This window comes from Bidens hawaiensis, unplaced genomic scaffold (genome assembly GCF_021521415.1).
Source record: "Bidens hawaiensis isolate Kalapana, Puna unplaced genomic scaffold, B.hawaiensis_p1.1 tig00022295_1, whole genome shotgun sequence".
NCBI lineage: Eukaryota > Viridiplantae > Streptophyta > Magnoliopsida > Asterales > Asteraceae > Bidens > Bidens hawaiensis.
Genome location: NW_027493461.1, coordinates 157,990 through 185,348, shown reverse-complemented (window position 1 = coordinate 185,348; position 27,359 = coordinate 157,990). Strand labels below are relative to the sequence as shown.

The window sequence follows — 27,359 nt, the reverse complement described above, 5'->3', positions numbered from 1 at the left end:
CTTTGATTCTGCATGTTTCGTGTCTTGAAAAGGGAATTAAGCAATTGCCTTCTCTGTATATTGCTTCTTTCTATAACGAGTAGTAAAAATATTATCCTAAGATTATCTCCTAGAGTCTAAGGGATCTATTCCACTATAAGAATAAACCTTCATTTAATAAGACATAAATACTAAATGTCGTCACATAGAAGGACCTAAACGTTTAGTATTTGTTTACCATGAAAGGTGGGTACATAATGTATGCTGGAATCAAATAGAATGACAACAATGAATTCACAATAGGGTCAATGAATTAGTAGACAAAGCTACAACGATAATTAAAGATTTTAGAATTTGTGGTTGCAAACGCTGCACAGTATTCGAAGAGCAATGGAGTTGAAAAATCTACAAAGGATAGCGCCTTACTACTATCTTTGATGGGTAAGGAGATATCAACTCATTAATATTTTTCAAGAATGCAATCGGAATTGATTAGGGAACGTATGTCCTACACAGAGTTCGACATCGCTATATATACAGTATTGGCATGACTATATATACTTTAGCGTGACCGTGTTTAAAAAGATGGATCGTATATATAGATATACGTGATATTTGGATTTCATAGACTTGTGTGTGAACTATTATCACACTTTTCTATAACGAAAGTATAGGGTATAACTTAATATGACTTCACAATACAAGCAACCAACTAAGGTTTAATTCCTAGTGCTAAAAGTATTATATAAAACTCTTTAGCGTATGATCAGATATGCTTAAATATATTTTTTTAATAATTATATGCATTACCAAAACTCATTGGTTTATAAACTAGTACCTTGGAAAAGCTCAAAATAATATAACGTGACAATTCATGTTATACACACACACGCGTTCGACGAAATTTTCATAATTTCTATCTAAGCACAACCACATGCATTTTCATTAAAATGCTTAAATTTCCACAATGACGATTGTTAATACAAAATATTTTGATGCCTGATTCTTCGATTACATAACCTCCTAAGAAGTAGAAGTCACAATATAATTCTGAACATTGCACCAATAACTCATTCGTGCCATATTACTTAGCATATCTCTAGCTAAGGAATTGATCGACCTAGCATAGAACGTTAGTAAATCACACTTATATGTGTGTTCGAACCTAAGTCTTACGAGACTATACTAATTTTTAATGCAAGGAAGCGTAGACAAAATAAGACGTTGACCCGCCATTGTTAGCAACAGGCATCATTACATGTTGAAGTGGCAACAATATGATGCTATATGAGGGAATCACAAAATTTGATGTACATACTGAATACAACTGAAATAGCAGATTCGATGGGGCCTAATAGTAACAAGGATGGGGTCCATGTACATTAGCAAGCCTTTCATTAAAGGATAAGAGGTTAACGAGGGGTTACATTCTTTAACCAATACGAAGTTAATGTATCATACAGATATGGCTGAGCATTAGTATGAATGCGCATGATGCATGTTATGTAACTAATGATCGAATTTGAAGTTAGGCTAAATTTGAGACAACTGTTTAAGATCATATTATTTAATCTTACTAAGAAACTCGGGTGCTGCGAGAACCATGGAGGTTCGGTTCAAATTAATGAAAAGAAGCATTAGTTATATCCTATGTTACGAAATCTTGCTACTAAGTAACAACATTAGTACTAACTGCGTGTTAGTTATCATTACTAAAGGAAGAAAATAACAAATCATAGGTGATTAATTCCAGACGAAAGATCATATATTTATTGCTTTGGGCAATTGATAAATCGACTGAAATTTCGGTTTGCGGGTAAAGTTTAGAAGTGCGGGGGTGAGCAAGAGTTTGAAATATAAATTACTACCAAGGATTAGTCAAATGATCACGCATCATTTTAAAGTCAGGTAGTAGGAAACATAATACAGTAATGATCTTACAAGATTGTTATCATAGGCTTTTATAATAAGCATTATTCAAGTAACTAGGTTCTGTAAACCTAACAACTTTTTATTTAGCCTTAATGGTATCAATGCATTATAACTCCTTTTTAACGAAAGTCGAGTATGGATACATTTTTCTTGAAGACTTAATCTCACAAAATCATTATTTTACATCGAATTAGGGTCGACGTTTTCATTATGAGAGCTGAGTTGTAAATTTTTTTACTAGATGTTGATCCCAAAATTTTGGTCTTAGGTTCTAGAGTTTGAATTATTAAGGATGTGATTATATTCATCATCATTATCATTAGTGAGGGGCCTACTGATTTGAGAAAATCATACTTAACTTAATTCCATCAAAATATTTTTGAAGCCGATAATATATTCTATTTAGTGAAAATAGCATGATCGTCATATAATGTTTATGAGCAATTGATTGGTTGACGATAACTTATCTTTTATCCATTAGAAATGAATTTGAAACAAGGAGGTCAACAAAATTTTACGTATACGTGTAACTTTATAGCTTAGTGGACAACTATGAATATGCCAGACCTGACAGTACATTCAGAATCTTCAAAGTGTCTCCAATCATAAAGGTGGTTAAGTGATTGTTGAGGTGGTTGCGCAGTTAGTTCTTCATCTATAGATTTCAGGTTGCGAGTTTATGATAGGCGTATTAGAATTTTGACAAGAGCTACGATGCCTACTTGTCCTTGTTTTAGTCTTCACACCACATTTAGGTATCACACGCATATAAAGGTAACGTCACTTATGATACAAAAGGCGAATAAAGGAAGTGTCAGATTGGAATATTAAGCGAAGAATTCATTATCATTTTGCAATGAACTAACACATTCATGCGTGGTGTCATCCTTGAGTTTGAGAAAATAGGAATATCCTACTCATGCCTTAATTCCAAAGAAGACGATTTCTTTAATAAAGATATGATATATGTGCTTCATTCTCAAAATCTTTTGATGCATCTACCAGAGTCAATTGTAATATCCTAAATCCGCAAAGGAATTTGTACAGCGTTTACCCTGATAATATAATTATCAAGATTTAAGATATGGAGCTAAACTTGTTAAGAGACAAGAACTGGCACGTATGTCATCAATAGATCAATATAATGAAGACATACGAGTGTAATAATGGTGCCAGGATAACCATAATATAACATGATTAAGCCCAAAGATGATAGAATGATCACTGGGATCGAAAGAATGGGTTCTTTAAGATTTTAAACCAGAGTGTAATCGCAACGAATTCCTTATTAACGTATCAAAGTTTTAGGGGAACAAACTTTTATGAATTGATGGCTAACTTGCTGATTACTATCGCATCCCTAATAGTAATTAACTATCACATTATACTCATAGGTCATCACAATAGAATTTCCCAGAATTCTCTCATACCTGTAAATTCACAATTACGTGATATCAAGTGTAACTGTCAATTTACCTTACAGGATCATTCTAGTATTCTCCCATTGTGGGTCATAAATTCATACTGTAGATAACACAAGTTTGCACAGAGATACATGTATTATATACTAATCACATATTCCACCCATCCATTTTTAGAATTCATATAAGGACTTTAATTTGTGTAACCGCGTACACTAAAGTTGACCAAGTTTTCTCACCACAGTTAGAATATTTACACTCAAATATTAGACGTTCTTAATATCCAAGTCATAGTACTCTTGGCTAATATTTCACTGTTCTAAAACAGTGTTAACGTGTTGAGAGATTAGTTGAGCTATTCCTTCGGAGTAGGTCGGTAATCCATATCTTATACTAGCAAAAAGTTGTCTTGTTTTCGGTGGCATTTTGTTGTTTATGTTATTTTTGAATAACATAGATAAAACAATATTCATTATTAATTATTAAATGTGTGTGACTAAATATAGGAAATAATCACATTCACACAATAATCAATAAATCAGCCAAAGATCATCATGACATTTTAACTTGAAAATTATAATACTTGTTTAGGAGTTAATGAAATAACTACTATATTAGGTGTGAATACGCATCAGCACCAATCACAAGTTTTTTTTTTCATACTCAAATATCCAAGGCATGCGATGCCTATCTAGATCAACAAAAGAAAGTTATTGGAGGTCCAAGTACTATATTAATAGTTATAATACCTTAACTGAAACAGTACTAGCGCCTACAACTGAGTTACACAACCTCAAGAATCGCTAGAGGTAGGGTCGCATTGTCATCCTCAATCCACTTATTACTTGAATTAGCCATAGGATACCCAACAGTAACAAACGCAAATTGACTTGTGCGGAACGAAGACATGTAGCCAAAAACTAGTAGGGGAGTATGTTATAGAAGTGCGTGCATGGTTGCCAACATAACAGAGGTCGGCAGAAACGGTCCCACAGCTTAGTGTTAGTGTTGTGTATTTCGTTAAAGTGTGTGAATCAGGCGTTTGTGACATAATCCGTACTAAGTAATCCTGATAAAAATAAAATATAAATAACACGTAATTTTATCAAGTAAATTTCACATAATACACAAACAATTTCAATGCAGCATTTTCTTTCGCATCAATTTTTTTTTTAATTTTTTTTAGCTTCGTGAAGTGGGAAAATGTTTGTTTCAAATATTCGGTTATAGTCTAGAAATTTTCTTCGGAAATTTCTAGTTCGCTACAACCGCTGGCTCTGATACCAACTTCTGTCACACCCCAAAATCGTTAACTTAGCAGCAGAAGACTTAATTATCTTAATTTGGGCGGTGACAGATGTTGTTCAGCCAATCATATTTAATTATAATGAATCATAAGTTGAAGTTTATTAAATATCAGAGTTTTACACGTGTCAAACATGCACGGTTCTATTTTAAATTACAAGTCCAACTATCATTCATTCAAACGTACGACACCATTTTCCCGAATCCTTCACAAAGCATCAATTTTCTTCATTTACCTGAAAAGTATGTTAAAATAATTTTGTCAACACGAATGTTGGTGAGTTTCTCAATTAAAACCGGGATGTAACAGTTCTCGACTTTACATCCATTTATTCGTCATTCTTATTAATGACAATATTCCATCATTCACCATTCTTTTCAATGGAAATTTAATTTCCAACTTTTTCCAAACATAGCAATATATTTCTTAAACAAAACGTGTTAGTTGTAAACGAGCAAAGAGAACAACACATGTATGACTATCACTATGATAAACCTAATGCATACCAAAATCAAAATATTCCCACCTTTTCAACCAGAGTGACTGGAAGAGTAGAGGGCGTCGCCCCGATAGATCTAACAATACTTATAAATATATTGGAACAACATAGTTTCAATTAATCGATGTAAAACTAATATATGTTTTCAAAACTTAACTTGGACGTTATTTAATAAAACGTATATATTTATTTTAAAATATAACATTCTTTTATCAACATATTATCTATCATAGAGAAACGTGATTAAATTCTGACAAATATATTATATACTACTATTTTTACAAAACATAATATAACCGTTATTATTATTTATAGCGAAACGCGTTATATTAATATACTTAATAATTTTTTTTTCATATTTTATATAAACGTTTACATTTTCTAAAAGTATATTTATTTATTATTTTTTATATTAATGGTGGTCACTATCCGGATAAACTATTTCAGTCCAAATATCGTGCATATATACACACACACACGATATCGTCCAAGTCTCGATTGTATAATTTTTAGCACAAGTGGTCATTACTTTATGTTAATTCTTCACTTTTATAGTATATTTTTAACGCTCATTCATAAACTTACTATAGCTAAAATAATCATCTACCATATTTTAACAGTCCCAACTAAACGCGGTAACACTGTTTAAACCAATCTATCTAAAATCTAACTTTATCAAACTTTTAAGAGATAAAAGTTTACCCTCTCGCGTGCGGTTCACGTCTAAAAATCTACTCGTAGCCTACATGCAACGCGATCCGGATATACCAGCGCGTTCGTCTTTGCCTCATAACAATTCTCCGGTCTCGGATCGTCCATACGACACCTCAAAACCTACATGCAAACCATTTTAAAGAACCATTTTCGTTCTAAAATCTGACCAGTAAATTACGCAGACTATAACTCACCATCCAGACATCTGATCATCAATCCCTTTGGTGGAATCAAATATTTAGGTTTTAGGAAAGGTCACCGAAAATTTCAGCTCAATCCGACGGCCAGATCTCTGGAAATCTGCATTTCTTTATAGCTGTGTTTTCAAATCCGAACCTGGAAAATGTTGCGAAAATGGCTATCAAAACCATACTTAAACAACTTCAAATCTTTTCTTTACCGATTCAAAATGGTGTTATATGGGTTAGGAACCCTCGGAAAAGAAATAAGGATGTTCGGACGGTTGAATCTCACGTACGAGGCCGCTCTTTGAGAACATGCAAACTGAAAGAAATCTGTCCAGATTTTAAAAGATGTTTTTAATGAACTTAAGCTCAAAATCAAGACAATCAGAGCTTACCATCGCGTTCGGGACGTCGAAAAATGGTTCCATAGTGAAAACGGGCTTCGACGGCCTTCGGCCGTCACCGGATCGCCTCCGGACAGCCACCGGACCACCGCCGCTGCCGGAAAGCTTTGCAGCTCTCTGCTCACTCTCTCTAGTCTCTCTCTCTCTAAAATGTTATAAAATGAGAGAATGAGGGGATGGAAGGCTATATATAGCCGGTTTTATCTCTGTGGTCTCCGTTCGTGTATCGGTCTCTTGCTCCAACGAACTCGCTATTTTAAGTGATGTTATATTTTCCATGTATCTTTCGTCAAAATATTTATTTCGTTCCCGACTTAAATTTGTCTCGTTAAATTATTATTTCCCTAATAAGTTATTATCGATCGTTTCCCGGTGTCAGTATCGGTTCCGTGTTACTCCAAACTTAATAAAACTAGTGAAAAACAACCCATCCAAACTTATGGTGTCTATTCGATTTATCTTATCCAAATAATAATTCTCGAATATAATAATAGTATATATTTTATTATCTTCTCAATACGTGTGATATTACGACCGTTGTTGAAACACTAATTTGCGTTTTCTCGCTTCGTTATAACTTGGAATTGAGTCACATTTTCGCCGGAGCTCTTGCTTTTCAATCCTCTACATTATTCAAATGGATTCAACCATGGACATTTTATCGAATGTCGGGTTGAACATTTACACGCTTAACCGAAAATGTCTGTGTCGTCTTAACTTATCACCAAAATTTGTTTATTCTGTCTGACTCCTTGCGCGTTTTAAAATATATATATTCCCTTCATTCTTAGCATAAAATATTATATTTAACTTAAGGGTCTTAATTCTCACTTAACCCAGTCTAAACATGTCTTAATCTCGTTTATGGAATATAATAATACTTTTTATTTTGTCGGGTATCACAGTGACGCCGGAACCCTAAGTCACCACCGTCTCCGTCTCCGTCTCCGCCACCGTAGGTGGCTCTTGGCTCTACCGGACCCGCTAACCACCACTAGTGTTGCATTCTAATATTCTATAATAACCAAACACGGCGGCTCAGGTGAATTAGTCCTAATTTGGGTTGTCGGTCGATGGTGTAGTGATGAATTAGCCCTAATCAACATGGTCACCATTAATGGTGGTCACATTACTCGCATGGGGTTCAACCGATCGGAGTAAATTGGGGCACCGCCGCCTCCCACCCTCTGCCGCCATCCACGATTGAAGAGTGAAAAGCTCGGAAACTAAGTAAATAGAAGCGATAGGGTACGCGGTGGGTGTGAGCAGGGGGATTGGTGGTGGTGGATGGTGGTGAGGATTTAGAGAGAGAGAGAGAAGAGGAAGATAAAGATTAAAGAGAATGGATGTGGGTATGGGTAGGGGTGGGGTGGGGTGGGGGAAGTATTTATTTTTAATTATATTAATGTTTTTATTAAATAAGTATGTAAATTTACAATAATACCCTCATGTGCCTTGCACATGTCCATATTTAACGATAAAAACTAACGAGGTTAGTGCTAAGGATGTAACGTGAAAGGGATTTGAAACATTGAGTATGTTTTCTACCATTTGTTTCGCGAAATGACGTCTACTGAAAAAACGTTCAAACATAAAGGACGTCTTTTGCTGTTTTGTCTAAAAAAACAAACGAAAAAAGTAAAAAAAAAAACAAAAACAAAAATGTTTTCTCCGTGTTTCTCGTTCTAAAAAAATATTGAGGAAAAAAAACCATTGTGTCTTTTTATTTATCATTGTGTTTTTTGTTTATTTTCGTTATTAATTGTGTCTTTTTTCCTTGACATTGTATCCTTTTTTTTGATATTATGTTATATTTCTCAACGTTGTGTTATATTTTACGATCTACTGTGTCTTTTTTAATTTATCATTGTGTTTTTTTATATATTTTCGTCATTGTATTATATTTTACGATCTATTGTTTCTTTAGTTCAATTGTATGCATAAAATTGTCTTTTAGACAAGAAAAAGAAATTTAATACGGTCTAAACTTTTGTTAGTGGAAATGATGTAGTGTGTTACAACTTTTAAAATAACTTGCAAATTGATCTATAAAAAAGACCCAAGTGTAATTAATTAAAAAAAATATAAAACAAAAATAAAAGTTGACCTATAAAAAAGACCCAAGTGTAATTGATTAAAAGAAAATATAAAACAAAAATAAAGAAAATGAAATTACAAAATTTTCAATTTTAAGAAAACTTAACAAAATCCAACTTTGTTAGTGAAAACAACGTAATGTGTAACAAACCGATATTTTTTGTAATTACTGAAGTTAATTTAAGGATATAACAAGCAAGGTGACCGAAAGGTGAAGGTTTGAATCTTGAAGTGTGTTGAAATAAACTTAACAAACAAACTAAACTATATATAGTTTTTAGTAAACATTTGGTTTTTTGGCCCGAAGACTGTAAATTTTCTACGTAGGTTTAGCGTGTCGTGTATGGTACTCTATCGGCTTCTAAGTCCTAAAACTTCATTTTTAGTATAATTGGTTTTGCTACTCAAAAGGGGGGCTGCGGCACAACTTGTTGCCCGTTTTCCTACTACTTTATTATAATCGTTTTGAGTTTAATGAAAACCCTAGGAATCACTAAAAAAAAATAATAATTAGTTAAAAGTAAACGAAGTTAACTCAAAATCTGAATATGATATTTGGAAAATATATGAGACTTAACCTTTTCATATACTACTTTTCATATAAACGAAGTTAACTCAAAACCATTTGTTCCATTTATCACCTTATCAGGGCGTCAATGGTCAACCGAAATGCAGGTCCATACGTTTTGTGGTCTAATCTGTGTAGGGATAGAATGATAGATGAATGGACGTTGATTCTAATAGTTTCTTTTACTTTACTATTATTCTTTAAACATTAGTTGCTTAAAACAAAGGCTGGTCTCAAATCATCTCAATGGAGGGAGCAGCCATACTTCTGGGCTGCTTACTTTTCGTTTGCATAAGCACTGCTGTTGAACTCGACATTCATTTCAGATACAAGGTTTCTGATAGATGGAGACACGTTGGTCTCGCCTGCTGGAATTTTTGAACTCGGATTTTTTAAGCCAGGTAGTTCTAAGAACAGATATCTCGGTATCTGGTATAAAAAAATCGCCGACAGAACAGTGGTTTGGGTTGCCAACAGAGACCTCCCACTTCCTGGCGCATCAACGCTTGTGTTCAAGATTGTTGATCAAGGAATTCTCGGCCTCTTCCACAACATCAACATGATTTGGTCATCTAATATAACCGCCTCAGGAAACACAACTGCAAGGCTTCAGGACAACGGAAATCTTGTTGTGATTAATCAACAGGAGAAGGTTATCTGGCAGAGTTTTGATTACCCAACCGATACACTTCTACGCGGCATGAAGTTAGGGAGAGATCACTCAAGGGGAATCACATGGCGTCTAACACCGTGGAAGAGTAGTCAAGATCCAGCTCCAGGTGATCTTGCATGGGGTGCGGACACACTTGGTTATCCTGAAAACAAACTAAAATAAGGAGCGTCCATCATATTTCGCGATGGACCGTGGAGTAATGAACGGTTTGTTGGGGTTTACATATTTGGCAAGAGGATAACTTTTACATATGATGTAATTATTGTAAAAGATTGGGTTTTGCGATTCAAAAAGGGGTAGCGGCGCAGCTTGTTGCCCGCTTGCCTTCTGTTTCGATGTAAGCTGAATATAACGTACATTAAAACAAACTTCTAGTAGCATGAAATTATTAATGAAAGTGAGGTGTCTTTTGCTTATAATATTGAAGATGACTCTCTCCTATCGAGAATCACCTTGAATTCTTCTATGCATCTAGAATGTTGGGCATGGGTAGAAGAAAGTAGAGGCTGGCAGCAGATTGTGCAATTCCCAAGAGGTCCCTGTGATATATACAACATTTGTAACGCTTATGGAACCTGCAACTTTAATATGAATCAACACTTTTGTACTTGCTTAGATGAGAAAAGGTTTGTACCCAAGAACCAAAAGGATTGGGACACAGCTGATTGGTCAGGCGGTTGTATTAGACGAACACCGTTGGAATGCAAAAGAGGATCAGAAGGGTTTATAAAGTACTCTAATGTAAAACTGCCAGACACAGAGAATGCCTGGTTTAACATGAGCATGACTCTTGAAGAATGTGCTACAAAATGCTTAGAGAATTGTACTTGTAATGCTTATGCAAATCCAGATGACACTCGAAGCATCTGCTTACATTGGTTTAGTGACCTTCTAGACATCCAAGTGTCACACGAAGGTAGTGGCAGTTCTGATATATTTGTAAGGATGGCTTCATCTGAATTAGGTAATAAGGTGCAAGGCACTTTTTTATGTTTGCCTCATCCCTCAATGATTGCATTTAACTTGTTGCTGTGTAATACATGGTTCTTCTCATGGGCTTGAGCATCACTACATGGTTGTGTTACGCAAGGAGAAAATCGAATCAAACCAAACCAACAGGGGAAGGTAAATGTCTCTCACCAGTAAACAACTAGAGTAGTATGTACTGTGAATAGGAGTACTTTTGAATAGGCTATCCATATGTGAAGTTTTTTTTTTCTTTTTCGTAGTGGAAATCTTAATTGCCTCTAAAAGCCAGGAAGAAGACATGGAGCAAAAATTATTTAGCTTCTCCACCATTGCTAATGCCACCGCCAACTTTTCACCCGATAATAAACTTGGAGAGGGTGGATTTGGACCAGTTTATAAGGTAATTACTATATGAGAATAAATGTGGGAAGGATCCATAATACACGATATTTCATTTAAATCATCCAACACGGTCGGTCCATATGCATGATAAGAAAATGAATCTATGCAGTGTAAGCGTGAAACAAAAATATAGGCAAATCAGAAGTCACCTTTGCAGTTTGTTTTTTATTTAAAAATGGTGAATTTTCAGGGTATGCTAGAAGATGGGAAAGAGATTGCAGTTAAACGTCTTTCCAAGAATTCTAGTCAAGGACAAGATGAGTTCAAGAACGAAGTCATCTGCATTTCGAAACTTCAACACCGAAATCTTGTGAAGGTTCATGGCTTTTGCATAGAGGGAGATGAGAAATTGTTGATCTACGAGTACATGCCAAATAAAAGCTTGGACTCATTTATTTTTGGTAAATATCATATACCAAGTACATATATTTCATTATTATTTACATTGGTTTAACTTTAGGAACTTGTAGCATGAAACAAAGCATTACTAAACCAGTATGTTGGCCAGATAAAACTCAAAGCGTACTTCTTGATTGGACAAAGCGTTTCAACATTATCAAAGGAATTGCTCGAGGACTTGTTTACTTGCATCAAGATTCATGATTAAGAATCATCCACAGGGATCTTAAAGCTGGCAACATTTTACTAGATCACGATATGAACCCTAAGATATCAGACTTCGGCTTAGCTAGAAGCTTTGGAGGAAACGAGACGCAAGCAAACACGGAAAGAGTAGTTGGCACATAGTAACTTCTTGGACCAACTTTTCATGCATTCCCTGTTTCTCTTCTCGTTGAATTCTTTTAGTATTTTTCTTGTAAGCATTCTGTTGCGTGCTTGCAGTGGTTACATGTCCCCTGAGTATGCACTAGATGGTATTTTCTCAATAAAGTCAGATGTATTTAACTTCGGTGTCTTGGTGCTGGAGATTGTGAGTGGGAAGAAGAATAGAGGATTTGTTCGATCTGAAAATGAACATAACTTTATAGAACATGTATGTTCACCCGTCACAAACTATATATGGCTTCAATTCATTTTACAAATCTAATAACTTTTAAACTATATTAAGGTATGGAGTCTCTATAATGAAGGCAAGTCAATGAATTTAATAGATTCAAGTTGCATTGATACATGTCATCCTCCTGAAGTAATAAGATCAATCAAAGTTGGGTTGTTATGTGTTCAACACAATGCAGGAGACAGGCCACACATGTCATCTGTAATTCAAATGTTGGGCGGCGAGGGTGTAACACCACAGCCTAAGCAGCCGTTATTTTTCATGGAAAGGCAAGTACATGTAGCAAATATCTCTTCAGTTACTTACACAGAAGGTTCAATGAACGCTTGTACTATTACAGAGCTAGATGCTCGATAGAAAACTTAAGTTTTCTATCACATCATTGTTTCACAAGTATTATTTGTTGCACATATATGTATATAGATTGAATTTTTATCAAGAACAATATACATTTACAAGTATGAATTCAATGATACTAATTTACAGGAAAATTGGATTTTAATAATCCAAACTATTACTTATTGGTCAATATTAATTCAACTAGCATCTAACTACTAGCAACCCCATAATGATTAAAATGTAGTTGGATTTTGATCTACTTTGGAATTAACCCCAAATCCAATGATATTTAAAGGAAATTTTTAACAATATAATGATTAAAATGTAGTCAGTCCACAAATTAGTCATGAATTCGGCTAATAATTTTAATTTGCTTTTGATCTATTTTGACTTCAAGGTACATGAAAAGGTGCTTGTTATGTGAGGCTACGGGAGCTCCAATCGTTTTGGTGGAGACAAGTGAAGGAGCGAGGTGGCAGCCAACGGTGGGTGGCGACAGAACTGCATATGGAATGGGGGTTGAGGATAACGAAGGGGGTGGGGGTTAGGGGTGAACAAATTAACCGTCATAACCGCAAACCAAACCATAACCGACCAAACCGAACCGATTTTAACCGATAACCGATATAACCGTGGGTCGGTTTAATGAATTTTCGAAAACCGCCAAATGTGGGTCGATTTGGTTAATCTTAATTCCAAACCCGCCATAATCGAACCGCCCCATTTATGTAACTATTAATCGAGAAATAAGAGTTTGGAAATTAGAATTAATGCATGAGAAGGATATTTTTACACTTATTGCCGTTACAGAAAAAAATTCTCCACGCCTACTAGGATTTAGGCCAATAATATTAGTGATATTGGTTACCATATTTATTCCAATGTTCCATAATTGTCGTTCTGAAATTCCATCCAAATTTGTCATTTCAATTATTTAATATGTCAATTAGATAAGCATATTTCATAAGTTGCAATAATAAAAAAAAAAAGAAAATATATATGAAATCCACAGTACAATTAGCGACTATTCAGTGTTCATAATCATACGGAAGGATTGTTTTTTTAGTCACGGTTAACCGACCCATAACCGACTCGCTATAACTGTTAAAACCGATTAACCGAAACCGCCATGACGGATCGGTTATGGTTATGGTTATGGTTATTTATTAATCGCTATATAGGTTATGGTTACGGGTTTGGTCAAAAACCGCCCCAAACCGACCCATGCACACCCCTAGTAGGGGTGGTGATATTTTAGATTTTTAGGTTTATTTTGTTTAGTAGATAGGGTCCACTAAATTAATGAATGGCATTATTAAATTTAAAATTAAAAATATTTTTGCCAAATCATGCGTCACATCATCAAAAAGTTAACGAATTTAGAGGCCTATTAGAATGGGGCTGCTATTGATAACAAAACTAATAGTTGGGATTGTTGATGGTTAGATTGTTGGTTATGATTACTATTGAACAATAAATAATTGTATGGATTATTGAAATCCAATTTTCCCTATGCAAATCAATTGTGTCTATTCGCTTAGCAAACTTAGTTTTAAGCATATCATGATACAATTTCGAATAATAATAATTCATACCAGTCCACTTCAAGATCATGACATGCAAGTACATTTATGCTCTAAAATTAAGACTTCACATCTCAAACATATTATCATGTGGTTCCAACCCTAATTTCACAGTGTAGATTCCTACTAACAAGAACCTTAACACATGCAGATCAAATATTTGATCCAACAAGTATTCTTATCATGCCAAACATGCTTTCTTGTAAATTCCTAATCCATTAGCAACTCGAACAGATATTAAAATCACACACCACCATTTAAATTTAAACATGTAACCCTAGCACAAGATTCCAACATTAAGACATGGAAGATTACTTACCAAAAGTTCAAGAAATCAGAGAAGGGTGATAAATTAAAGCTTGGGTTGTCCTAATTTACGATTACATAAAGAGATTTAGTCCTTGATAAATCTTAGCACTGATCTAGCACTGATCGACAATTGCGACCATCATCAAACGACCATTCTTCATTTCTTCTTTGCTAGAATTTTCCAGCGGCAGATCTAGCACTGATCGGTCCACCCTTCGGTATAAATCTCTTATGATATTAAGAAATTTTTGTTCAGTTCGGGGCACACTAATGCTATATCTATATCTTCCTAAAGAAAAATTCCTCCTAGTTATCCTCCTAAAGAAAAGTTCCTTCTAGATATCCTCCTAAGAACATCATCAAGACAAGTGACACAATTCAAAGAGATTAGTATAGAGTATGCAAAATATTATAATTTTAGGGTTAGAGGCTAGGAACATCTATTGTCCGGGCATCTAATAAAATTGGTACGATACAGAGAAAATCTGCATGACCCCGCTCAAAGACGACGCACACAAATAAACAAAATGTTAATCATTTCTATTATGTATGAATTCTATGAACATGTGTCCTTATTTAGCTCATTATCAAATATCAATTAAGGCTCTTGCTTGTCGGATGAAAATTGATAACCGTCGAATTTTTGTGAACTTTCAAACTCTGCAATGTACATTCTAGTTCTTGGTTTTATGAAATTATACTGAAGGCCTATATTTCTTCATAATAATGGATATCTGTCCATTGAAGTTTACTTGTTTTGCTATATTTTACCATCCTTTTTGGTTAAACTTTCGGTTACCCGTAAGTTATGACCCGTATAAACACCGGGGCAGTGTTATGAAAATACAGAATAACTAGTTATCTACCCACGCGTTGCGCGACGAAATCGATTAGTAAACGCTAGGCGTTTAAACCCAGGTGTTAGTAAAACTCGAGCGTTACGACAGCGAGTCGACGTGATTCAGTCGGTATCGGTTATGTTCGTTATGGTATGAACAATGTTGGTTAAACCTGAGCGTTAAAACCCAAAAAATAAATTTGTCAAATTAACTTATAAAAAATAAAAATTTTAAAACGAAGTTTATTCGGTCGGTAAAACCAAGCGTTGGTAACATCCCAAGTTTTGTCGTTCTCAAACGTTGACATGGTGAGTCAATGCGAATTCGGCCGGTTTCGATCACATTCGTTACATTCCGGATCTAAAACAAAATAAAAATCAAAAATATATATATAAAAATTGAGGTGGACCAATGAGGTGCCTCAGTTGAGTTACAGTCTTTGGTAAAACCTGAGCATTGTCAGTCCCAGGTGTTAAGCCAGTGAGTCTACGTGACTTCGGTCGGTTTCATTACGAAGAAAATATAAAAATTGAGGTGGACCAATAGGGTGCCCTCAGTTAGGGGTGTTTACGGTCCGGTTTTCGCGGTTTTTAGGTCAAACCATAACCAAACCGTTGGTAACGGTTTTTAGTTTTCGTTAACCAAAACCAAACCTTTGAACTCTTAAACCGAACCGTTAGTAACGGTTTGGTTCCGGTTCGGTTTCACGGTTTGGGCGTGTCGGGATTTTATATAAAATGGCTAAAATAATTTCTGAATTTTAATGTAAAGTTCCTAATAAATTATAAAATCTAACAGGCATCTACCGATTTTGTTTTCAGCTAAAAAATTTAAAGATTGGAACAATGTTTATTGTGTTTTGGACACTTGGGCTTAGCCCACTTCAATTACTGTCAATGCATATTTATATACACGTATTAATATTATAAATATTATATGTTTCTAGTATTATATATCTATATATATATATTATAAAATACTTAAAAATATATATATGATTAAATCATGCCGGTCCGGTTTTATACGGTTGGTTTTCGGTGCAAACCGTAAACCAAATCGTTCGCTACGGTTTGAAAATTTTCAAACCAACCGACCGAAAGTTAAAAAAAGAAAATCAACCGTGAAACTAAACCGATGACCGGTTCAGGCGGTTTCACGGTTTCAAACCGAACCGTGAACACCCCTACCCTCAGTCAGTGAAAGTTGAACGTGTAAAACCCGAGCCTTGTCAGTCTTGACCGTTCAGGCGGCACCAAGTCTACACGTCTTCGGTTGGTTTTCGTTACATTTGTTACCGTAACAAAACTTTAAAAAAATTAGCATGGCCCAATAAAAAGTCACCACTTGCCCCAATAAAAGGCTTGCGACTCCAAGTATACATATAATATCATAAGACCGCCCGTAGTCAGCACGTTTTGAGTGGTGTTTTGGGCCAAAACGCCGGGGCACACGTCCCCCCCCCCCCCCCCCGCGACGTTAAAGACCCATTGAAGTTTGAAAATAAAGTTTGAATATCTTGAAAATAAAGTTGGAAATAAAGTGGGAAATAAGCGTGTTTGAAGCTTCTCCTTGTAGATCCGGATGTTCGGAATCTAGAAGTGCTAGATCCGAGCGTTTCGGGAACCGTTCCGCCATACGCCAAAAATCCGGCGACCCTACGGTCCTTCCCGGCGACAATTCCGAGGTTGAAGATGTAAAAATCAAACTCTGATGTGCATGAGCATCGGTTATGTCTGATGTGTTGGATAAAGCTGTGACCGAGGGGTTTGCTGGTAATTGCTGGTGGTGGTGGTGGTGGTTGTGTTTTTCTGGCCATTCGGTTTTCCGGCGAGATAACCGCAAGTTCGCGCGGCGGCGGTGGTTACAGTGGCGGTAGGAGTGGCTATGGCTGTGGTGAAGTTGGCCGGGGCTGGATTGATGGCGGCGGTGAATGACGAATGAAGACGACGGCAGCAGGTCACCGGAAATCGGTTTTCCAGCTGCCGGTGACCTGAATCTGGTTTCTAGAAGGTACGCCGTTGGTTCATTCTTCACCGGTGAAAGCTCGTATCGTTAAGCGTGGCACCTGATGACGGTTCTACAAAGTTGACAGCGGCGGTTGCTCATACAAGTGATGATTCTCCTGTTATTACTCTTGTTTTGTTGGTGATAATTTTGCAATTTGAAATCTGCAACGACTTAGACGAAATCGAGGACTATATTTATGGCAAAGATGGTGCACGTTAGTCAAAATGTAAGATCTAATTCCTTTCTGTCATCAGATTCAATGAATGTGGGTTTGCTGGGTCGGATCCACAAATCCGGGTTTGGTTTGCTGGGTTGGACTGGGTTTAGGTTGGATATAAAAATATCGGGTCTAGTGGACTTGTGTTAGATCTTTTTGTTGGATCAACTAATACTTTAAAATGGGATATTGGGCTTGTAATAACTGGGCTTTAGAGGATGATACAAGAGATTAAATCTGCACCTACAAATACAAATGAGTGTTAATATTGATTTTGTTGAATAGGAGAACACTACTTGACCGAGAAATAATTATATGTTCGGATTGACCAAACTGAATAAAGTAAAAGTTGATTGGGTTTTTCGTTATTATTGGACAGTGGTCAAAGCATATTATTTATATATTATTTTCAAAGTGTTCGAGAATTAGATCCTGAAAACGTGGGCTACGAGCATCCGGGATGCTTATTTATTCAGGTGATAATTTTTGAACAAGTTGAATTTAATAGGGAATTAAATTGTTTAAGCTCTCAACCTGAAAATGTGGGATACGAGTATCTGGGATACTTATTTATTAGGGGTGAGGTACTTAAATAATTTTATTCACGAAAATAATAAGCTTTGTTATTTGATCGTTGTCCCCGGTATTTCGTCAAGCTCTTTTGAACCTATATTGCTTAAGATCCGAGATGGATAAAGAAGCGAGAACGTCTTTATGAATGAATTAGGTGAATCATACCTTGAGGGGGTGATTGAAGAAGCTTCGGTTATCTGGATGATTTGCGAAAATGCGAGACACGGTTCGATGATGTTTTGAGATCACAAGTCAAGGGGGTGATTGTAAGGCCAAAAATGTGACTTGCGATATCAAAGTATGAAACCCATTATATATTTATGGTCAAGTTAATAATTTATGTCGGCGAGAAAACCGGACACAAAACAAGGGCTTCGGCACGCGCGCTTAGCTTCAATGGGATAAGGCTTTTAGAAAGAATATGCATGTTAGGCTATAAATATGTCATGTGTATTTTTATTTATGTGTGTGTTTTGATGGTGTAAACAACCACCCAAGGGGAACTCACCTTGGGTGGGATCGGTTCATTTTAATATTATGAATCTTTCGTACCGGTTACGAGATCGTTCTTTTATTTTATCTTTATATTATTTATGTTCGGTCGTTTGTTTCACCGCACCCGTCTCGAGCACTTATCAAGAACAAAGCCATTCGTTGTTGGATCCGGTTTCGGGACCTACAATTTCTTTGTTGATGTGCATGCAGTTGGTGTGATGATTATCATGGTTATGACTGTGCTGCTTTTATATATGTGTTGGTTTGGTTGGATTTGTCCACATTATATATGTGTTGTTTGTGTTTCCTAGGTGTTGTTATAACAATGAAGGTTATGTGATGGTTAGGGATGTTTGGGTTTGTATGCAGGCCATCTTGGTCCTGTTATTTAGGGGTTGTGCTGGTATACCTAGGTGTTGCTATGATAGTTGTAGAGGTATGGTACTAAACTCGGCTCACGACCTTAATGTATTATGTTTGGGCTTACTTTATTATATGGACTAATACAATATTATTGGGCTGAGGGGGTTTTGTGGAGGTAACCCTAACTGGGCTAGGCCCATTAGGGTACCATGATGGTGGCCATGAGGCTCCCTATATAAGGAGGTCTCCACCTCCTTATTAAGGGGGTCATGCTCAATAAGAGCCACCACCATAACCATTTTTGTGTCTGTAAACAAGAGATCCTCGAGATTTCTTAGCATTCACCTCCACACCCCCGAAAGGCCATTGCAGATCTCAGGCAACCGGAGAAGAAGATCAAGACGTGGTTCGTTCATCCCGAAGACCCGGGAACATCGTCATGGATCAGGTCAGATTCATTTCATGTTTCTACATTGGCGCCATCCGTGGGACGGCAACGAGCTACCTTTCGATTTTCGTCTCGGTTCTCAGATCTCTCCCAAGAAAAATTCAGATCTGGAAGTTTACAGAAAGATGCTTCAAGATTTGTTCTATTAAAGCTCAAAAAGATCCATAGATCTAAAAGATGCTTCCAGATCTGTGCAAAAATGAAGCTGAAAAAGATTTGTAGATCCAAAAAAGAAACTACCTGATTCGGATGATCAAGCCTCCGGATCTGTGATGGTTTTAAATTCTCTCCACTCCGAGCTTCAGATCTATCTAGATCTGGTTTACAGATCTAGATCTAGGTTACAGATCTGGATTTTAGGTTTAAAATTACAGATCTAACTCTCAATTTGTAGATCCAAAAATTACAAGACTTCCGCCGCCATGCACGCGCGCCCGCGGATCCTCACTCCGCAGCCATGCATGCGCTCCCGCGGAAACCAACATGTGGGTTGGAAGACGACTCCATGCCTTTGGCGCAGAAGACTCCTCCGCCATGCATGCGCGTTCACAAAAACCCACCATGTGGGTCAGAAGACGACTCCAGGCCTTTGCTTTTTGCGCAGAAGACTTCACCGCCATGCATGCGCGCCCGCAAGTCACCACTCCGCCACCATGCAAGGGCAATGTGGAGGATCAAGATTCTGCTACCATGCATGCGCGCCACCGGAGATCAAGTCTCCGCTTCCATGCATGCGCAGTGCCGAAGATCAAGACTTCGCCACCATGCATGTGCGCCCACGAGTCACCACTCCGCCGCCATGCATGCGCATTACCAAGGATCAAGATTCCGCTGCCATGCATGCGCCAGCGGATCAACATTCCACCACCTATGAAAGATTCCAACGCCATGCATGTGCACTCAACTCCCGCCATGCATGCGCGCTCAACTCTCGGCATGCATGCGCGCCCGCGAGTCACGACTCCGCCGCCATGCATGTGCGAGCTTGATTTTGATTTTGCATACATGTTTCACACTTCCCTTTATTAATTTTGAGCAATATGACAACATTGTATTGACATCAAACTAAAAATAAAACGAAGTAAAACATACATGCGCGAGCTTCAAGCTCAGATGCGTTAACGAGTTTTAACTCTAAAACGTCAGGGCCTTAGCCCAATAATATGAGCCTTAGCTCAAATTACTCATAGCATCCATCCTACGCATTGCGCAGCTGGACCATAAAAATACCTAAGCACAACTAAGGCAAAACACATGCCAAAGCATAGTTGTTAAGGTCTCAGGTCGGGGCCGCGCATGGGATTATAATGGATATAGGCAGAGTAACACATACTGACACGTAAAGGCTAAAAAACTCATTCATAATTCCCTATAATAAATGCACGATAACGTCGCGCAAAAGAGGAATAATGAAAGGCCAAGGCACATGTCAGCATAATCAGAATATCGCAAAATAACTTGAAATACGACAACTGTTAAGGATTAAGTAGAAATAATTTCCTTACAACCTTGTTCAAGTTTCAATATGTAAGCATATCTTATATTCAACAAGCACACGCATGCGCCACCGCGGTTCGATGCACCGCCATCACGCATGCGCCACCGCGATTCAATACATCACCACCACGCATGCGCCACCGCGGTACAGTACATCGCCACCATTCATGCGCCACCGCAGTTCAATACATTCCCACCATACACGCGCACAGTCGCGGATTAACATTCCGTCAACATTCATACGCGCCACGACAAGTGAACCTCGCCACCGCGTAATGTCATTGCGCCACCACGCGTACACGCCACCGCGGGTAACCATCTGGCCGCCATGATGCATGCCACCATGCATGAGTTTCACTGCTATGAAGCAGCAGCGCGCCATCACGCATGCGCACTGGCGCCGAGCACACGAAAGGTCTGACACATAACGTCTCCATCTCTGATGCATGTCAACACCAACCAACCACATGCATTGACGATTCGTTTTAACCAAAGGGATGGAATTTCGCGCAACGCGCGTACAAGAAAAGAAAAAGAAAAAACAAGCCCTATTAAAAAAGCAAACTATTAAGTCTAATATCTATCTTACCTTGCTCGCGCGAGACAAGACACATTAGACTGGGGGGGCTTGAAGGGATATGCACCCGCCTTAACATCAAGCGGGGCGGGTCAACCCACAAGATATAGACAAGAGGCTTGAAATCAGGATGTCATGAAGACACAAAGCCAAAACCTATGCGCGTGGCGCATATCACATATGCTCACGCATATCACATATGCTCACGCATACCACATCTGTGCGTAGCACATCACATATGCTCACGCATATCACATCTGCGCGTGAGAATAAAGAGAAGACCTCGCGCATCCCCAGGATAGGCGCATATCACATATGCTCACGCATACCACATCTGCGCGTGGCGCATATCACATATGCTCACGCATATCATATGCTCACGCACATCACATATGCTCACGCATATCACATCTGCGCGTGAGAATAAAGAGGACCTCGCGCATCCCCAGGATAGGCGCATATCACATATGCACAACCAACCACGTCCTTATCCAAATCAGGATAAGGACAACCATGATTGTGCTCATCAGACAACCTTTCAGAAGGTATCTTTTAAGGAATAAAGAATATGCTGATGTTGACAGCTGCCAATGAAGGGTGGACAACTCAGCAATGCCCATGTGCCACCACGTGATGACACATGGGTCAGGTGAAATACCTTGGTCAGAGAATAATCAATGAAAAAGCACCAGGCGTCCTAAGTACACGTGGCGCGAAGCAATAGTAGGAGGCCAAAAAGGCCCTAATTGGGTCTGAGCCCAATCATTGGAAACCCTAATAGAAATATCACACCACCTCCACAGTTGGAGGCAGGCAAGAAAATATATTCTAAGTCCTTTACTCATTTTCACAACACACCGCCATCATACTTGCGGATCACCACTACGCAATCACGTCAAAAGAACACTACGCCACATGCGTGGGCGCCGTCGCGGAACAACACCGCGTCATTATGGATGGGCGCCTCCAAAAATTTGGTTTCTTGCATCCGCATCGCTGTTCAAGTGGGAAGACGACTCCATACCTTGGTTTTATGTAAAAGACTCCACTGCCGTGCACACGCGCCCGCGAGTCATCACTCCGTCGCCATGCATGCGCCCGCGGACCAACACTCTGCCGCCATGCATGCGCACTCACGGATCACCACTCCGATGTCATAGCAAGTGCGTTGCGGACGAACTCTCCCGGCCATGCATGCGCCGCATTGGAGGAACACCCCGACGCCACGCATGCACAGTGCTGAGGGTCAAGACTCTAATGCCATGCATGCGCGCGCAACCCTTCGCTATGCATGCGCGCTCAACCCCCGCCATGCATGCGCGCTCAACCCCCGCCACGAATGCGCGCTCAACCCCCGCCATGCATGCGCGCTCAACCCCCGCCACGAATGCGCGCTCAACCCCCGCCATGCATGCGCGCTCAACCCCCGCCACGAATGCGCGCTCAACCCCCCGCCATGCATGCGCGCTCAACCCCCGCCACGAATGCGCGCTCAACCCCCGCCACGAATGCGCGCTCAACCCCGGCCATGCATGCGCGCTCAACTCCCGCCATGAATGCGCGCTCAACCCCCGCCATGCATGCGCGCTCAACTCCCGCCATGAATGCGCTCTCAACCCCCGCCATGCATGCGCGCTCAACTCCCGCCATGAATGCGCGCTCAACTCCCGCCATGCATGCGCGCTCAACTCCCGCCATGCATACGCGACCTTGGATCACCACTCCGCCTCCATGCATGCGCGCACCGCAGATCAACACTCCGATTAGACCAACACTGATCACTAAAGAACGCATACATCTTCGCAACGCAACTTTTTAAAATCGACAAACTGGGGCGGAGGTCTTATTCTGCTCCGACACGCCCCCTCAACTCTTGAGTCATATTTATTATGATAACAAAATAAGGATTTAAGCTGTTGACATTTACCCCCCCTCTACAAGTATAACAAGGAAACCTTCCTCGATCTGAAAGAAGTCTCGCGTCAGAGGCGCAGAACACTTGCGTTAGAGGCGTGGAATTCTCATGGCAAAGCGAAAACAATTCTCGCGTCAGAGGCACGGAACACTCGTGTCGGAAGCGTGGAATCCTCGCGACCAAATCCCAGAGCGCTAACAATAGCACATGCTTGGTTACAAATTCCTCAAGTGAATTACTTCACAAGTTTTTACAAAACCTCAAACTTTTTGCCTATATTGATTTTGGTTTAACAATCAAAATAAAAACAAAACGAAAAGTATGAGTATATAAGATTTGCATGAAATGGCACAAAAAATTGTGCTTATATTAATGTAGAACATACGGCCACGCGCCAAATTTAAAGGTTGGGAATCCTTATAAACCTATACGGCTACGCGTCATACTTAAAGGTTGGGAATCCTCATAAACCCATAAGGCCACGCGCCAAACTTAAAGGTTGGGAATCCTCATAAACCCATAAGGCCACGCGCCAAACTTAAAGGTTGGGAATCCTCATAAACCCATAAGGCCACGCGCCAAACATAAAGGTCGGGAGCCTAATAATATCCCACATGGCCACGCGCCAAACATAAAGGTCGGAAGCCTAATAATATCCCACATGGCCATGCGCCAAACATAAAGGTCGGGAGCCTAATAATATTCCAAAACGGCCACGCGCCAACGTAGGTTGGGTACACCTCATAATTTGCCCGAGGATGGGAACCTTGTAATAAATCCACTTTTAGTTGATATGTTTTTGCAGGTTCGGCTACGAGTCGCACAAGCACCTATGACATCATTATTATTCTGGTCGTTTGTGCCCCCATTATTATTTTGGAGACAAGCCGGGATAGTCATCCTGCGCAGAAGAGGCCCTTGTGGGCCAGTCATTATCATCATATTATAGCTCGTAAGTCGCCTCGCGCGCAAGCTTAATTATTTTTATAGCTCGTAAGTCGCCTCGCGCGCAAGCTTAATTATTTTTATAGCTCGTAAGCTGCCTCGCGCGCAAGTTGCATTACATTATTATCGAGATGCGCACTCTATCTTTTATCAGGCCCCGCGCCACTATTGTTATGATGCGTGCTATATCTTATTTATGTCAGTGCACCATCATTATCATAAGGATCACAACATGTCACCATCATGGAGAAAACCTCTCAAAACTCAAAGACAATAAAGACAAGGCCGAAGAAAGGGGAAAAAACCGCCTCATATCCTAACACACCTTATGAAGTCCAGCGCTCCACCTAAACGCTTGCACGCCTAGGAGCAACACTGGACTTGGGGGGCTTGTAGAGGTATGGTACTAAACCCGGCTCACGACCTTAATGTATTATGTTTGGGCTTACTTTATTATATGGACTAATACAATATTATTGGGCTGAGGGGGTTTTGTGGAGGTAACCCTAACTGGGCTAGGCCCATTAGGGTACCATGATGGTGGCCATGAGGCTCCCTATATAAGGAGGTCTCCACCTCCTTATTAAGGGGGTCATGCTCAATAAGAGCCACCACCATAACCATTTTTGTGTCTGTAAACAAGAGATCCTCGAGATTTCTTAGCAGTCACCTCCACACCCCCGAAAGGCCATTGCAGATCTCAGGCAACCGGAGAAGAAGATCAAGACGTGGTTCGTTCATCCCGAAGACCCGGGAACATCGTCATGGATCAGGTCAGATTCATTTCATGTTTCTACAATAGTGAAGGTTATGATATTCACAATATTGTAATATGGTGTCAGTCGATCTAGTGTGATGTTTATTGGGTGATTTTTTATTTGGTGTTGACAGAAACCATACTGTGATATTATGCGATTTGCTTATTGGGTGATGTTTTTCGATCTGGTGTGGTATTGGTAGAAACCATCATGTGCTGATTCTTTATTAGTGTTGATAATGTGCAGATCTTTTGTTGCTGTTAATAGAATCCATAATGTGCTATTTTACGGATTTGATTTCGACTTTTATTTGCTTATATAGTTGCATCAAATAAATGGGCTAGTATGGGTGTGATGTAGGTGCGAGTATGGTTTATTTGGGGGTATGCATAGTTTTGTTTGTGCGGGTATGGTTTATTTAGTATGGTCTTATTTTAGTTATAATAGTTAAATTGTGATGGAAATAGGTTGTCTCATAATCTGAGGTGTGCATTAAAGTTACTCATGATCTATTTCGCAGGAATGGAAATAACTATTTGAGAAGATGGGTGAACAACTTGATATTTCCATATAGGTGGAGGATATTATCCATGAAGCAAAGAATAAACATGAAGACACTAATGCATGAAATGACTGATGAATGATACATGAGTAAAAACCGTAGGTTAGACTTATCTATAAAACAATACTTTCAATGAGTGTATATAAACAACACATCCGATATAACTAAGCCAACACTAAAGATAGATGACAAAAACAACACTATAAACCATAGCCTTTGTATTAACAGTAACAAATATAAACATACAACTTCAAATTTTTTCAGCAAAATATATAATAAAAAATGAAACATTGCAGAATTTGGATTAGTCATTTACTTGGCTTCGTCTGGCGCTCTCATTTCATTGAACGCGTAAATAGCACAATTGTTAACAACACACTCATTAGCAGCACACTCGTTAACAACACACTCCTTAAAGCATCCTCCTTAACAACACACTTGTTAACAGCTCGCTCGTTCAAAAATCAAAAGAATAGTCAGTCATAAAAGATGGAGAAAATGGAGAATTAAATAAGCACAAGATGAGATTGTATTAAACCAGCACACTTATTAACAACACCATGTAAGAGCAACACCTTGAAATTTATTATGTTGTTTATCATTACAACAAGAAGAAAATGTTGTAAAATTCATTAAACACGTCTTCCACTCCTTAGTTATGTTCTCAAAGTACAAATACTAAATGTGCTGATATATAAAGTCTTATACATTACCAGATAGCTTTCATTTTGTTTTATCCAATTCTTAAGTGGTACAAAATAAAAAAAAAAAAAAAAAACTAAAGCCCCAAAATGTATGATTGATCTAAAACGACATCAGAATGATATAATCGCTAACCACAATGATCGACAAACAACAAAAACATGACAAACATACATGCACACCTGGAATCGGATCATCCATTATAAAAGTGAAAAATTGAACGAACGCAATTGGGATCATGGAAGAAAATCGTAGACTAATTGAATATGAATATGATCGTATAGCCATTAAGTAATTCATGAAATGATGTTTTGTAACCGATTGCGGTAGACTTTGCAGGATTATAGGAATTATGATAACTTTTATTTTGACGTATAACTATACTTCCCTTTTTTGTTTAATTATTAATTTCCATTTGCATTTTTATGATTGGTTTCTATCATTCTCATAATAAAAAAAAAAAAACCTTTTTTATTTGATCCTACCTCTAGAAAGCATAACTGGAAAAAAATACCCCTCATGTAACATTAAAAAACTGACGGAGTTAACGATTTGTACGTAATTGACAATAGGCGAAAATTAATGTAATTTCTATTTTTCAACGAAATATTATTTGTTTAGTTTTAATTAAAAAAATTCAAAATGCAAATAAAAAACAATTGAGTAATGATTGCTGTTAAGTTTTAACTACACCATTATTTTAGGCTGAGGGGTGTGGAGCGCGACAGGGGGCGCGTGAGCCCATCCGCTCGCGCCCCGGGGCGCGAGCACCACACCACCGAGGCGCGAGAGGGGCGCGAGCGCGGAAAAAGAGGCAGACGCAAGAGTGGTAGCGGCTGGGAATACGCGTGAAGGAGTCTTGGGTTGCGTAAATAGAGCCGTTGGGCTCATAATGTTTATTAAAAAAAAAATTTTTTTTCTCTATATAAACCAATATCACATACCACACCCAAAACCAATATCACATACCAATATCACATACCACACCCAAAACCCAAAATCACCCCATCTTCGAAACCTTTTTTTAAAAACATGGCTGGAAATTGGTACCCAAACCTAGATT

The 27,359-nt window shown here is 38.5% G+C and overlaps 2 pseudogenes across 1 annotated transcript; both read left to right on the top strand.

The window, feature by feature from the left end:
- Nucleotides 1-9,280: 9,280 nt before the first annotated feature.
- Nucleotides 9,281-12,524, top strand: LOC143565167 (G-type lectin S-receptor-like serine/threonine-protein kinase At4g27290; annotated as a pseudogene). Its single transcript, XR_013141010.1, has 7 exons — nt 9,281-10,054; nt 10,181-10,903; nt 11,008-11,147; nt 11,340-11,550; nt 11,658-11,895; nt 11,993-12,143; nt 12,219-12,524. The product of XR_013141010.1 is annotated as a G-type lectin S-receptor-like serine/threonine-protein kinase At4g27290 (transcript).
- A 2,303-nt stretch (nt 12,525-14,827) lies between these two features.
- Nucleotides 14,828-14,940, top strand: LOC143565176 (U6 spliceosomal RNA; annotated as a pseudogene).
- The last annotated feature ends 12,419 nt before the right edge of the window (nt 14,941-27,359 follow it).